The sequence below is a fragment of the Corvus hawaiiensis genome, chromosome Z, assembly GCF_020740725.1.
Source record: "Corvus hawaiiensis isolate bCorHaw1 chromosome Z, bCorHaw1.pri.cur, whole genome shotgun sequence".
Classification (NCBI taxonomy): Eukaryota; Metazoa; Chordata; class Aves; order Passeriformes; family Corvidae; genus Corvus; species Corvus hawaiiensis.
The window spans coordinates 36,121,633-36,136,291 of NC_063255.1; the positions used below are offsets into that span (position 1 = coordinate 36,121,633).

General features: G+C 42.4%; 1 protein-coding gene across 3 annotated transcripts in view; it reads right to left on the minus strand.

Moving 5' to 3' along the window:
• Positions 1-13,481, minus strand: part of SPIN1 (spindlin 1) — a 74,048-nt gene extending 60,567 nt beyond the window's left edge. Inside the window, exon 1 of one of the 3 annotated variants that reach the window (XM_048292998.1) lies at positions 13,412-13,481. The gene's annotated coding sequence lies outside the window, so the exon portion shown is untranslated. The other 2 variants (XM_048293000.1, XM_048292999.1) reach the window with 2 other exon arrangements.
• Between the last annotated feature and the right edge of the window lie 1,178 nt (positions 13,482-14,659).

A 14,659-nucleotide genomic window follows, 5' to 3' on the forward strand; every position in this document is an offset into this window, starting at 1 on the left:
TGGAGCCCTCTTTAACTAAAGACCCTGCCACTGCAAACAACTTTGCATTTAACCACAGGGCAAGAACCTGCACAGACAGAACAGTAACAAGCTGTCACAAGCTTGTGTAATTGCCCGAAGTTGCACACTTTTGCATCATGGCAAATATGAACCAGGTTAGCTTCTCAGTTGATGATCACAGGGCTGGAACACATCTCTACAAAGTCAGGTTGAGAGGTGGGATTGTTCTGCCTGGAAAACAGAAGGCTTTGGGGAAACCTTACAGCAGCCTTTCAGTACCTGAAGAGGACCTACAAGAAGGCTAGAGAAAGACTTTTTACCAAGGCAAGTAGCAACAGGACATGATGGAGTGGCTTCCAAGTAAGAGAGAACAGGTTTAGATTAGATATTAGGAAAAAACTTTTTACTGTGTAGCTGGTAAGACACTGGAGCAAGCTGCCCAGAGAAGCTGTGGATGCCTCATCTCTGGAAGTGTTCAAGGCCAGGCTGTACGATGCTTTGAGCATCCTGGTCTGATGGAAGGTGTCCCTGTCCATGGCAGGAGAGTCAGAATTAAGTGTTCTTTAAGGTCCATTCCAAACCACAGAGTGGTTCTAGAACTTTCCTTCCTGGTAGGTAACTATCTTGCTCTCCCCCTGAATTAAATAAATAAATAAATATGCACAAAAATAACAGCTGCCCAGGATATCACATCAGCACTGCACAATCACTACACTTGCTACCACCCTATGGTAAATGCAAGTGAACTTTAAGTTTCACAATGCAATTATTTTGTTCTCAGTCATGCTCTTACAGACAGAAGCGACCCAAATAATTTATTACAATTCTAAGCAAGTTTACTCAATTTGGTTTGAAAACATTCACAAGAGGTCTCTGGAAACCATAGAGGAAAATATGTATTTAAAAAAGTAAGGAATTTCTCTGTTCTCTGCTCGTGTCTCCCCAAGGAATATACTTTGGCCAGCCTTCGTCAGACGACTAAGTTTAATTTCTGTTCTGCTAGTCAAAGAAGCATTGCCACAAAGCCGAAAGGATCACTCCAACATTCTGGAAGAGCAAGCCTAGGGCAAACATACCTACCCCTGCTGTTAGAAGGTAATGGAGTGGTAAGTTACTGCACTTTTAAGTCTCCTAGACTGATTAATCATTGCAAATCAAACTCTGGGGTTTACAACCCTTGAGAAGCCTGGCTGATCTAAGCATCAGTTTAAGTGCACAACAACCACTTCTCAACAATCCAGGCTAGCAGTGCTGCTACACACACCTTCAAACATTGAGGGAATGTAAGTCACATACAGTTTTTAGGGGCAGGGGGATGATCTCCATTTGATGGACCACTTGCAAACTTTTTAGTCTGTGCATCGTAAGTACCAAATTATTCTTTTTTTGAGTACCCTGTTTTTGAGTACCCTGAGAAGATGCCAATGTTGAAGAATGGTTAGAGGATCAGGGACATGGATCATTGATAGAGCTGTAGGGTACAGATCAATAAAAGAGCTGTACAAGCAAATGCCTGCATGAGAAAAGCCTGCATGAGAAACAAGCCTGAGAACCAAAAGGGAGTTTTAAGGAGGTACAGTGCTGTGCTGATAAGATGTACTGACCATGAGAGGGGAGGAAGAACTTTGATTTCTCAAGTTAAAACATAAATAGTAGAAGCTTGCCAATGTAGTCTTTTATCTAACCCAATTATGTAGAAACAAGAATGCGCTCTCATAAGTTTTAACCAATCAAGAACTGACAAGCATGTATACTCATACTATATAACTGCCTCTGTATTACCAATAAACGAAGTTTGCTTTATCAATCACACTGACTGTCTGCATGTCTTCCCTCGCCGAAGTCAGCAAGATGCCACTGCAACACTAAATTAAACCTAGGCATAATAAAAAATTCTCCTAAACCAAATGTATGAATTTGTGACACCAAACAGTTTTACAAGACCAATTTTGCAGATATACCTGAAATTTTTTTCTCTCTAATGCAGCATGCCTCTACAACTTTATGAGTAAAGGTCCACAGTAAAGGAGATACCTTGTTCCTGCATTCAGAGGTTAACACTTTAGCAATTATTCTTATTATGTACAGTTTCTCCAGCTGTTTTAAAACTTTACTCTTGACATATCTTCAAGACAAGCTGTGATAGGTCCCCAGTTTGGAGTAGAGGGCCATAATACACTAAAAACTGTGTGTGTGAGAGTAAGCCAAGTAATCAATGTATCAATACTTTATACTTGTGCAACACAGCAACCATCCACCAATTTTAAATTTAAACAAAGCACATAAACATTCGAAGTTCTTATTAAAACAAGCTGTTATTCACAGCATTGATTAGAAAGTCAAAATTTAATTGTTATGAACCCCAGCCTAAGTATCCAGTGAGGATATTGACAAATAATTAGTAATTCAGCACTTGGGGAAAAAAAAAAAAAAAAAAAAAAAAAAAAAAGCAGGACCAGGAAACACTGGAAAAAGATGAGGTTAGAAAATATTTACCTACATTACAGCTTTCTATACAACCAAAACTACTACAAGATTTGGTACGAGATCTTTTATTCATAAATTTGAGACACATGCATCTAAACTTCTCCCATAACCAACATCACAGTAGTTACAATCGTAACAGACAGTTTTTAATGAATCAGATGTTAACTTGGGTTTCCACTGAACATAAACACTGACTGCCTCTATTCTAATAAAAACATAGCTCTCTTTCTTAAATCAGCTGACAGTAGGAAGAATAATTAGAGTGAAATTATTTATAAACTGTGGCCCCTTCTACTCAGAAGAAAATGGATTAATTCTTTAGGGATTACTACAATGAAGGAGCAAACAATTCCGTTTTTTCCAAACTGAAGCATGATCACATTGATCGAGAGATACTAAACTCATATTCCAAGCATAGGAAAATTTCTCACTACACACCTGGTTTTAAAAAAAGCTTATAGACATAGTTACACAATTCAAATCAATAGCATTTTTCATCCTATCTTTGCAATGATCGGGGGAAAAAACCCCCAAAAAACAGAACTGAAAAAAGGATTCAGGGAAAATGATCTGTTGGCTTTAATGTACAGTTCAAAAAAGCTGAGTAGTCAGTCCTAAACCGAATTTGTCTTACCTATTTTCTTCACATTCAGCCATTTTAACTTGTATTAAATCAGTTCTCAAATGCATTCACATAAGTGTTTACAGTGAAAACATAAAGCACTTAAATGAAAACACTTGCTGTTAAGAATGGCAGGTCTCTTGCTATAGCTACTAACTAAAAATGAGATCTTAAGTTTTTCCAGATCAACTGCAGAATATTCACTCACTGTTAAAAATCTTTGCCTAAAGAGATTATCACATTTAAATGGTAAATAGCTACAACAGATGTCAAAGTTGCAATCTGCATAACAGCAAGTCACTGAAAACAAAATTCAGCATTGTATTATGTAACCTCTAACTGCAGGTAACTACACTGGTTTCTCTAACTCTGGAGGGTCAGTGAAAGAACAAACACTATTACTTTAAAAGAAGAGAAATCAGCTGTAGAAAACTTAGATATTTGCAATATTAATTTAAATACTGCAGTCAACACTGGATTCATCAGTAAAGACAATGGTAACTCACTAAACCACCAATCATACGTTCTTCTCTAAGATGAGAACCATCATAACTGTGACATAACATGGTATCTTCTTTGCTTGTGTACAGTTCTTTCACATTTTTGGTGAAAAAAACCAACACATCCTGCATATGTGTGTGTGCATGTGTTGGCAAGGAGTAAAACAGAGAGGAAAGTTAAACTGTGAAACCAGTAACTCTTCCTAAAAGCTGCAGAGACATCAGAACACACCAATCCTCATACCACTTGTATTTGTTAAAAACCACAGAAGAAAAATGCATAAAATATTAGCTCTGATTTTAGTATGCTATCTGCACTCTCATGAAACTAATTAGTAGATCTGAAGTATTTAAGAGGATGATAAACTATTTCAAGTTACTCTGGAAAGTTATTTACTGGACTGTGAAAAAATAAACTTTAAGACATCTGCATGTGTTTGAGTATAGCTAACTTAAAACACTACGTTGTCCTCATTCTCTAGTTGCAGAGAGGTAACAAAATGATGGCAAAAAGGGAAGTCAAGGCTTCCAGAATGACAATCACCTTGGAACTACTTGTTCCCTACCATACCATGTTTGACCCACAGTAGACCTGCTTTCCTTTCTTCAACTTTGGTGGTAAATTGTATTCAAAAATGCTGCTCTGAAACTACTCCACTGTGCATGCTGCACAAATGCAAATGAAATGAGAAAGTAAATTAACTACGATAGAACTTGGAGGCAGAACTTCCAGTAGCAGCAACAGGTAAATGTAGTCGGTTTTTTTGCTTTATAATCTCATTTTCTCTCCAGAAAGTTTTATATCTGATCTGAATTAGATTCACCAATAAACATGAAAGTGTATTTCCTGAGATTCTGCATCAACCTTGGGTATTGGTAATAACAACAACAATCCTTCCAGAAAACACACATCCCTCTTCCCTTTTGAAAATGCACATGCTTATTTGCAGAGAGGACTAAATTGTCTTGTGGTGCTTCAAACAAAGTTGAATCTACTCAGCTGGGCAGCAGAGAAGGGGAAAAATAGAAATTGAAGAAGGGAAAAAGTGAGGTATCTTCCAGCTAACAGGATCTCAGGAAGAAGAATATCCTTCCCCATAAAATCAGGTGAGGCTTTCTAGAAGTCTGTCCTAATCAAAGTAAATACAAGAACAACCACACCTCTGCATTTTTTGCTGACGCTAGCTTCATATTTCACCACCTCCACCCAAATATAAACTCTCCTAGAAATGTGATTAGAAGCTTAAGCACAAGCAAAAACTAGGATGCTTATTCACACCATCACTTTTCCTTCTTCAATTAAATTATACCTAGGAGCAAAAGAAAAAGCCTGCCTCAAATAAATCCATGTAAATTTGGTTCTTCAAGCCTCTAGCCTAAAACTATCTGCAATGCAATGCCTATTTCACTGCTGGTTAGAAATGTCACTGTCACCAAGGTTACAGCATGTGAAAATGTACTTTTCATCCACTATCAATACAGACACATGTCTCTAGTGGCATGAAGTAACATTAACCTGTCTCATCTCTTTCCACACAAGCCACAGGTGTGTAAACACAGGTATAACTGAAGGCAGGAGTGAAACTCCCCCCAGATTGAACACGTAGGAAGGTCTGCTTGCCCTCTCATCTTCTGTCTGGCACCTAACAGTATGTATGCTTTACTGACAAAATGGAGGTGTAGAAAACAGAGATGTAATTCACCTGAGATGTACTCCTGCAGTGTAGGCAGGGACTAAAGGAGATTTCTGTGCTTATTCACTCCTCTCTTCAGCAGTAGGGAGAGATGACCCAGAGGCCAGCACTCTCCCTATCAACATAAAACTGTAAGAATATGCAACACCCTGTGGTTTCCAGGTATACCAAACCCTTAACCCTAAAAGCACTCAAGAACAGATTTCTATGAAGGCACATCAAAGTCAGAATCTACTGTTAAAGTGGTTTTGAAGACATACTTGTCAGAGTACAGATTTTGGCCTATCATATCTCACAAAATCTCAGCATCACAATATCTCATTTGCAGTTCCAATGACACCTAAACAACCAATTAATGGGTTTGTAGGCCATCTTTCACCATTAAGACAAAGAACTTCTGAAGGGGATTTCTGAAGAAAAAGGTAATTACATCCATTTAACAAAGGTCTCTGCAACTGGAACGTTTTGAGAAAGAAGGAATAAATTGATCTCTAACATGTTTGCCCCCATTCTAGTTTCACTGTAATGTTTATCTCGTTGTCTAAAACATATATGGTTATTAAACATGACAGGCAAGCAATTATCCAGAATCAGTCAACTCTTTTCCAAGTATAATTTTATGAGTTATACAAGCTCCATATTTGAAGCATTATTTTTACTAACTTTTATCATTCCTAGAAAATTGAAGAAAGATGGTCTAATCTGCAGACACTTTTAAGGGCACAATTAAAACCAGAAATAAGTCACAGATATGCAGCAGAACACACATAATACTTCTCAGTCCATGGCAGGTACTTAACCTTTGCTTACTAAAAGAACCCTAAGCACAGCTGTGGACTTCAGCAAACATTATGTTTGTCAAGGTATCTAGAAAAGTTTATCAACAAAACTTTACAGATTTTTCACCAGGAAGCTAATCTAGAACATGGCTTTTCTCATGCTACTCAGCTCACAAAACATTAAACCTAGAAAGCTGAAAATTTCTCTATTCAAAAATTTCAACTGAAACCACAAGATAATACACTGGACTTGAGTTGTCTTGGTTTCGTATTCTAGTGAAGACTTCCATGTAGGAAACACAAATACTAAAATAGGAAAAACTGAAACAGTTCTGAAACAAATAATTACTTGATTTTAATAAATAGACAGACCAAAAGTCTGACATCTAATGACTCTTTCTGTCCTTATCCACCTAGGGTAAGAAATCATAATCTAGCAAAGTTCCCTTTTACATTTAAATTGGATTAAAAGAAGTTCATGGGAAAAGAAGTTGGGCAGTTGGGTTTTGCTTGATTGTTTTGTTTTTGTTCATGGTTTTTTTGAAGTCTATGGTGACATTTTACAGACCTTAGCATGATGGCACAGATCATCTAGGGCAGCTTACTAAATTACAAAGTAGTAACTAATTGATACAGTCCAATTTTGTTAAAAATACCATATGGAACAGAAGGCCTGAAGTTGGGCGCCCATTTAGTGTAAGTCAAGTATTTACTTGCTGGGGTTCAGGATTTCTTCCTTTTGTTTCTTCCTCTCCTGGAATCTTGTCCCATATGTTGCCAAGATACAATAACGACCGGGTACTTAAGAGAAACAAAAGAAGTTGCCCCGGGAAGGGTGTGGCTCGATACTCTCTTATGGGGGGGTGGGGGGAATCTCCTGGAACAGCGGAGATGCCTTGAGAACTGAGCTGGGGGAAAGAGTTGAGCGCAACGCTTTGCCACCTCTTGCTCTCCAGGCTTCTGAGGAAAATGGTTGGAGCTGCTGTTTCGAGGGGAGGAGTTCACTACCCCCGCCGGAGCCCAGCCTGGTCCCGCTTCTTCTGTCGTGGGGTGAGCTTCTGCCTGTGAGAGCAGCTACTGAACTGGGACCTTATTAACATCCTACTCGCTAAAAAAAGGACTTTCACCATCTGCTGGGGTGCCTCAGGGGAAAACCCCAGGATCCTTGAGCCCCCTACCCCTCCAAGGGAGCCTTTTCCTTGCCCTGCTGGGGAGCCAGGTTGCCCCTGCCCCACCCCTGCCGTTTTTTGCCGCTGCTTCATGGTTTCTTTGCTACACTGTACCCCCGCACATCCTGCCTGCCGGGGTGACCCTCGGTCGCAGCTATAGCTGCCGAGTTTCAGATACACCTCATCTACCACTCCAGGATGCTGCTCAGCCCTGCCTTCCCAGCTTGCTTCTCCTGAGGTTCCTGCTACAGCTCCTTTTGCTATCCAGAGAGGTGCACCAGGATCAGCTGCCCCTGGGGATTCATAAAGAAAGCCCCTTCTCCATCCGTTCCCGGCGGCTGCGCCCGCCATTGTGCACGCGGAGAGAGACGGCCGGGCCCACGCCACAGCGCCCCCTGCAGCCGCGGGGCACTCATCACCCCCGCCCTGCCCGGAGCCAGCAGCGCCCCTGCCGGCCGTGAGCATAACTGCACTGAGGGGGAAAGCGCCTCAAGAGCGGGAGGAGACTGATAGCAGGTTTTCTGTTCTTGTTTGTTGGTGCTTGTTTGCCTTGTTATACATACACACACTAGTAAAAACCCGCTATTCCTTTTTTCCATATCTTTGCCTGAAAGCCCCTTAATTTCAAAGTTATAATAATTTGGAGGGGAGGGAGTCATATTTTCCACTGCAAGGTAGGCTCCTGCCTTCCTTAGCAGACACCTGTCTTTCAAACTGAGACATTACCAAATCACTGAAATCCACAGAACTACTCTCCACAGCACCTACTCTCATCAGTATTTGTAGGTGCAGAACTTGAATACCGTATTGGAATATTCCACAATAGCACTAAAAAAATCACACAAAAAAACGCCAACCAACTGAAAAAAAACCCCAAACCCAACCCAATCAAAGAGCTAATCAAGTCTTAGGGATTTATAAGTCTTATCAAAAATACTATAAATACATAAAAACATTTCAAGAACATCTCAACCAAGGTGCAGTAACTGCAAAAATTAAAATATGATTAGGTAACAGTTACAACTAGTAGACACCACATGTAATCACAACTCTTTCTATACATTTCATTTTGTGGAACTCTTCCAACAGTTAAGTTTCCAAGTCAGTCATTCCAGACCTCATGTAACATAGATTTACAGCAGTTTCACAACATACATTACAGGAAAGAAATAAAAAAATATAACCTGGATTTGTAGAACCATCCTCCACAACCTGAAAGCCAAATCCATTCACCTCCTGAATTCTGTATGTCATTAGCAAATTCACATTTTACTCAATAACAGAAAGTTAACTTCAGCCACCACATGGTGAAAGCAGTTAGACCAAATTAAATTATTTCACCATTGTTTGAAATGGATCAGTGACAAGGCCCCTTTGTCTCTAGAATCAACTGTTCATAGCTAAATATAAGCCGGGTAACTACACTGTTTTAAGGATCCCAATATGTATTCATGTCAGAGACGTAGTTGGAAGCAGTCTACACACTCATAAGGCAAAGTCAGATTCCCTGTTCTTTTAAGGCAGGTGGCATGATGACATCTAGATAGCATCTGGACAGGCAGTGGGACACATCTTGATGTACAGGAGATACTCATGAGGAGAACCAGTGTCAAGAAAGATCAGCATTCACCCTTCCATCATGAAATCACTGACCTCTGAAGAGCAGTAAGAGAAGGAACATGAGAAAAACAACAAACCAAAAAATTCTCTCACACTTGTCATGACTAACAAGCTATCTAACCACACAACAGGAAACAACTTTCTGTAAGAGCATTCTCTCTTTTGGTTCAGCTTCAATGAACAGTTTTCAAAGACGGTTTTCTAAACCAGTTTGTTGAATTCGTTTTAGTCACCTATGAAAATATATTCTCATGCCATACCATCAAGAAGTCAAGTTTGATCTTTCTACTACCTGGTGAAAGAAAGAAAACGAGACGAGAAACAAAATGGAATGATGAGAAGTTTGCAGCCAAAGGGTTCATTCTTAGGAAACAAACAAAAAAAAGGTTAAAAAAACTGTGTTTTGCTTCAGTAAGCAGAATCCTTCTAAAAATATTTCATTTGTCAAACATTAAGCAAATCATGCATTACATTAACACACAGCTCTTGCATCAGCCAGAGGTTTACAGATCTGAACATGTCAAAGAGCGCAGCCTGGCAACAAATCGCAAAGATCTGATCGCAAAGATACTGGCTAAGAGGATGAAAGAATGCTCAGACTGGGAGAATATAAAATACTGAAGAATAAGAATGTACTAAAAGTGTTTATTACCTTTAGGACTGTATCTTCCTTGGTAATTTCATAAATATTTAGAACTACACTGAGTCATGATTTACTTAAAGATGCATTGAAAAGCATGACTGATTAAAAAAAAATAGTTAATTTCTAACTTCTTACAGCAAGCTGATCACTGAGACTATATTTCTTGGACTCTTCTTTTTCCTCAGTTTCATTTGCCAAACAGTTTTTGAAAAGAGGTTTTACTAGTATCAGGTTTTAATGTTGACTCCGGCGAGGGAAGACATGCAGACAATCAGTGTGATTGATAATGCAAGCTTCAGTTTATTGAAATTCAGACTTCGCTTTTATACACTCAAATATGCCTACTTGTCACTTCTCTATTGACGCTGGGTAAAAAGCTACATTTTGCACGTATTGCTAATGTTGCGATTTGGGAAATCAGGGTTCTTCCTCATCTCTCATGGCCAGTACATCTTGTCAGCACATCCTGTTGTTTATCTATAACAGGATTGTCAAGAACACTGCGTTTGTGTCCTTGCCTTCTTTCTTTATTCTCATGATTTCTGTTCTCACGATTTCCTTTCTCTGCAGCTAGCAAGAGGCCTGCTGATTTCTGCAGTTAGCAAGAGGCCTGCTTATGTCAAGCTAAAAAGGTGTTTGCTTGTACAGCTCTTCCAGGGACCCATGTCCCTGATCCTCCAACCATTCCTCAACAATGCTTTTAATTTGGTTGAACACAGCCTAGCATAACTCACAATGGCAAAAACACTGCAGTGTCTTCACTTAGTGAAGATGCAGAGATTTAGCAAGTTCTTCAACTACACCTGCTCTGTTCGGGATATGAAGGCCCACAATACTGATTTTTGACTAAACACAACCAAGACAGAAATCTTCAGAGTGTCATAGAAAAGAACATAATGACAAGCTAAAGTAAAGATGCTATAGATAAGAAACTTCACAAAGATGATGAAATAGAGACAAATTTTACAGCATAAAATTTAGCTCTAGCAACAGTACTGCAATGTAGGAGAGTTAAAAATGACTACTTTTAAGTTATCCATTATGTAAACAGATGTGCTGTGGATAGCTTATTTTTATTTTGTTTATTTTGCTCTTCAGCCTAAGAATTGGCGCAAGTATCCAAAGGCCTATTCTGAGGGAGGAGCTGCACACTTCAATGTATTTCACATTTTTAGTAGGTGAGCATAATTTCAAAATGCAGTAGTTATCACAATGAATGGCAAATTAACTATAACTGGTAAACTATTCTAGTTGAGAAAATATTGCCTTCAGACTGAAAAACGTAAAAAAAAAAAAGTAACTGACTGCTGCAGGAATCTACTGATGTATCAGGCTATAGACTTTTGCTTGGACTTTTCCATCTAGAAGTAACACAGTTGGCTCAGAAACCATGACATAGATACACATTCCAAAATGATCTTGTAACTTGGATGACTTAAGTTTTATGTCGTTGTAAACTCCTTCTGCATATTATTTTCTCCATAATCAATGTCTGCTAATCAATGCTTATTAATGAGGACAGAAAAAGTAGCAGAAAGAAGTATTAATATACAATATTTATTTCCCATATTTCTATCTCAGTAAAAGCTGCATGATTATGCCATTCCAATGCTTCCCCACGAGAAGCTTCTAAAGCAAAGTAGACAAAAGACGACATAGCTAGGACATTTGTTACTTAAGAGCAGTGCTCAAAAACCATGGCTATCCATGTGTATAAATAAAGACCATGTCTTTAAGTATGATCCTAGAAAAATGAAACATTTACTTCAAATTACAGTAACATATCTAGAAAGCAAATATACAGCATCATGTCTTCACACCTTCAGCATTCACCCTTAAGTTACAACCTAGAAATAACATCGTTCCATGGCAGATCACTTTAGATAAGCTCGAACTACATTCAAGTGCTTTGGTTTTACGTCACAAGCAGCAAAAAAATAAGCCATGTTTATCAAAGCCAGAAGGGGGTGCTCCGAATAACCGAGGCGGAGGGTACTGAGCATTTGCCTTACACTACTAAAGAGGTCAAAAGCATGCTGTCTTGTTTTCATTTGGGAGCTCACTCAACTTCACATTACCATGCCTTTTTTACAAAAAAAAAAAAACCCAACCAAATAAACAAACAGTAACAACAACAAAAAAAACCCAAAATAAAAAATCCGAAAGCACTCCTTTTAGGAAAAAGGAAATACTTCAATTTGTACTACTGTCATCACAAGGGCATATTAATCTGTGACACAAAGCTAGCAAAACAAAGACCTGACAAGTGTAAATTCCACTTTTGTATTCCATGGTTTCCAAGCTGTTTAAGATACTACCAAGGAGATATATGAAACGCAAAAAAAACCAAAAAGCCTATGCTACGGGTTTTACCTACACAATGCCTATTCTGACATAACTAGTTCAGATCTTCTCAATGGGATTGTGCAGAGTTGACCCCTTATACCGAAGCATGTCCTGAAAGAAAAGGCCCCAGTTCATTTCCGCCAAGTGTAACACAGTATTTCATCTCAGCCAGCACTTTGGTGCATCAGCCTCCCCCCACCCAACACGAGAAAAAGATACGCACATTCCAATCAAGCCTTTCTCAGCGGGACTCACCCAGTTCCCCCCTCCTTCCCTCCCTTCCTCCCTCGCCCTAGGCCTTGCCAGGTTCCCAAATCACCTCTGATTTTAGGTTTAATTTTGTTGTAAATAGCAAAACGAAAGGAGAAAGCTTCCAAAGCGAGGATTCTTACCCTTGAAATCCCGCCATGCGCGCAAATAAGGAGGGTGAATTGTTTTTCCTTTCTTTCTTTTTTTTTTTTTTTTGGACGGGAGATGAAGGGGGGGGGGGGGGGGGGAAGAAACAAAAGCCTACACGGAGGAGCGGCTAAGCAGCGGAGACTGAGGGAGAAGGCGGAGACCCTGGTGGAGGAGCAGGGCGAGCGTCAGCCATGTTGTGTGTGTGTGTGCCTGTATGAGTGTGTGTGTGTTGGTCCAGTATTTACAAACCTGCAGCTGCAGCAGCGCTTGGAGCCTGGGAGAGAGAGGGGAACGCAGGGAGGGAGAGGGAAGGGAGGAGGGAGGAAAGGAGAGAGGGAGGGGGGGAAAGCGGCACAGCAGACAAAGGATCGCAGCAACGCAGAGCGAGCGGGGCGCACACGCACCGCGCCGGCGCTGTCTCCCGCGGCCTCGACTCCCCCGCCGCCCTCACACCCCCCTCGTCCCGCTTTCCCGCCTCCACCTCCCCCGGGAAAGGCTTATCCGCCAGCAGCCCCTCGGCGGGCCCCAGCCCGCACACAATAGCTCCGCAGCGGGGAAAGGGGGAGGGCACCGCTCCCCTCCGGCTGGATGCGGCGCGGGGCCGTGCCGGGGGAGGGCGGCAGAGCCGCGGAGGCCGGAAGGGCGGCGGGGGTTGCCAAGCAGCCGGAGCGCTTGCGGGGGAAGGGAGAGCAGAGACGACACCGCCAGACCGGAGCCGCCGCGGCCCCGATGCCGCCTACGGCTTCCGTGCGGGGAGGATCCACGATGTGAGAGCCCCGAGGGAGGCGAGGCGCGGCCGGGCTGGGAGCGCCGGTCCCCCTACAGCGACTCCCTCCGGCTCTGCCCGGTACTGGGCCGGGCCAGGCCAAGCCAAGGGCGGCGCGACGGGCTGCGCTCCCCCCGTCCCCTCCCTCGCCCCGGTCGCTCACCTGCCGGCGGGGCGGGCGCCCGAGGGTGCCAGCGCTGCCGCTCAGCCCCTCCCGGCCGGGCCGCTCAGCTTCTCTGCGGCGGCGGCAGCAGCGGCGGCGGGCACATCCGCTCCCCTCGTCTCGCTTGTCCCCCCCCGCCGCCTCTGCCTCCTGCTCGCCTCTGCCACATTTGGATCCCCCTCTCCCTACACGAGCTCCTCCGCCAGGATAGAGGCCTCCTCACCTTCCTGCCAAATAGTGAGCCTCCCGCATCGCGCCGTTCAAAACACAGGGCCGGGGCCCGCCCTCCTCCCCCGCGCCGCCCCCCCGCCGGCGCGCAGGCGCACTGCGCCTCCCCGACTGCGGCGGGCGCGGGGGAGCCCCACCCGCCCCGCCATGGAGAGGGTGCGCGGCCTTGGGAGTGCGCCTGGCGCGCAGCGTGCCCCAGACGTGCCCCAGACGTGCCCCAGGTCACCGTTCAGCCTTCTGTGTGTACAGAGAGTCACGGAACCATCATAGAATGTCCTGTGCTGGAAGGCACCCACAAGGATCATCGAGTCCAACTCCCGGCCCTCCAGGGGACATCCCCAGGAGTCACGCCATGTGCCTGAGAGCGTTGTCCAAACACTTCTTGAACTCTGTCACGTTTGGTGCTGAAGAAGGTCAAGAGTGTAGTGCAGATGCCAGAAGGCCCACTAGCATTTCACCTGAGCAGGGAAAGTATCTGTAAATAATACAAGCAAATAACTGCATTTTGTATGAAAATTGTTTTCTCATTTTAAAAGAGGCAACATTACTGGGCGAAAGAAGGAGTAATTCCTTCAAAACTTAAAGGGTTCCCTGAAAATACGTTCATCTATGCAATAAGGACATGAAAAAAGTGGGGAAGCCTTCAAAAACCTGTGCTGAACAAGAGCAGTAGTTACAAATTCTTACTCTCTCTTGAAGGGCTGTCCTGCATGTCCCTGGCAGGCTGAGAGACAGTACCTGAGGGAGCAGTAAATGGAAAACTTGCAAGTAATCAAGACTTGTTCAGCAATTGACAGACCATAGATAAGTGTCATCTTTTCAACTGTTAGTGTCAGATGCCAGCACATCTAGGAGAAAAGTTGTACGTTTCTTAATCCTATTTTCTAATTCATGAGGTATGCATGATCTAGATGGAGTGGGACACAAGGAAGAAATTTGGTAAGCCATACCAGAAATTTAGAGATGAGACTGTGGCTAAGGCATTAATCACGGGGGGGGGGAAGTAAAATTATCTGTAAATGTGTTGCTGAAAATATGATACAGCATCATCAAATCCTAGTCCATCGCTTTGGTAAATCATTCAAGCACAGACATCTAAGATCCATTCATACTGTCGCGGTGACAGCAAAATGGGAAACATCCGTAAGATTGTTACCTTCTAACAAATTTGTTTAGTAATGAAAGCAGGTGAATAGCTGGTCTGCCATAACAAATCAAACTCGTACGTTTTTCTGAAGCAAGG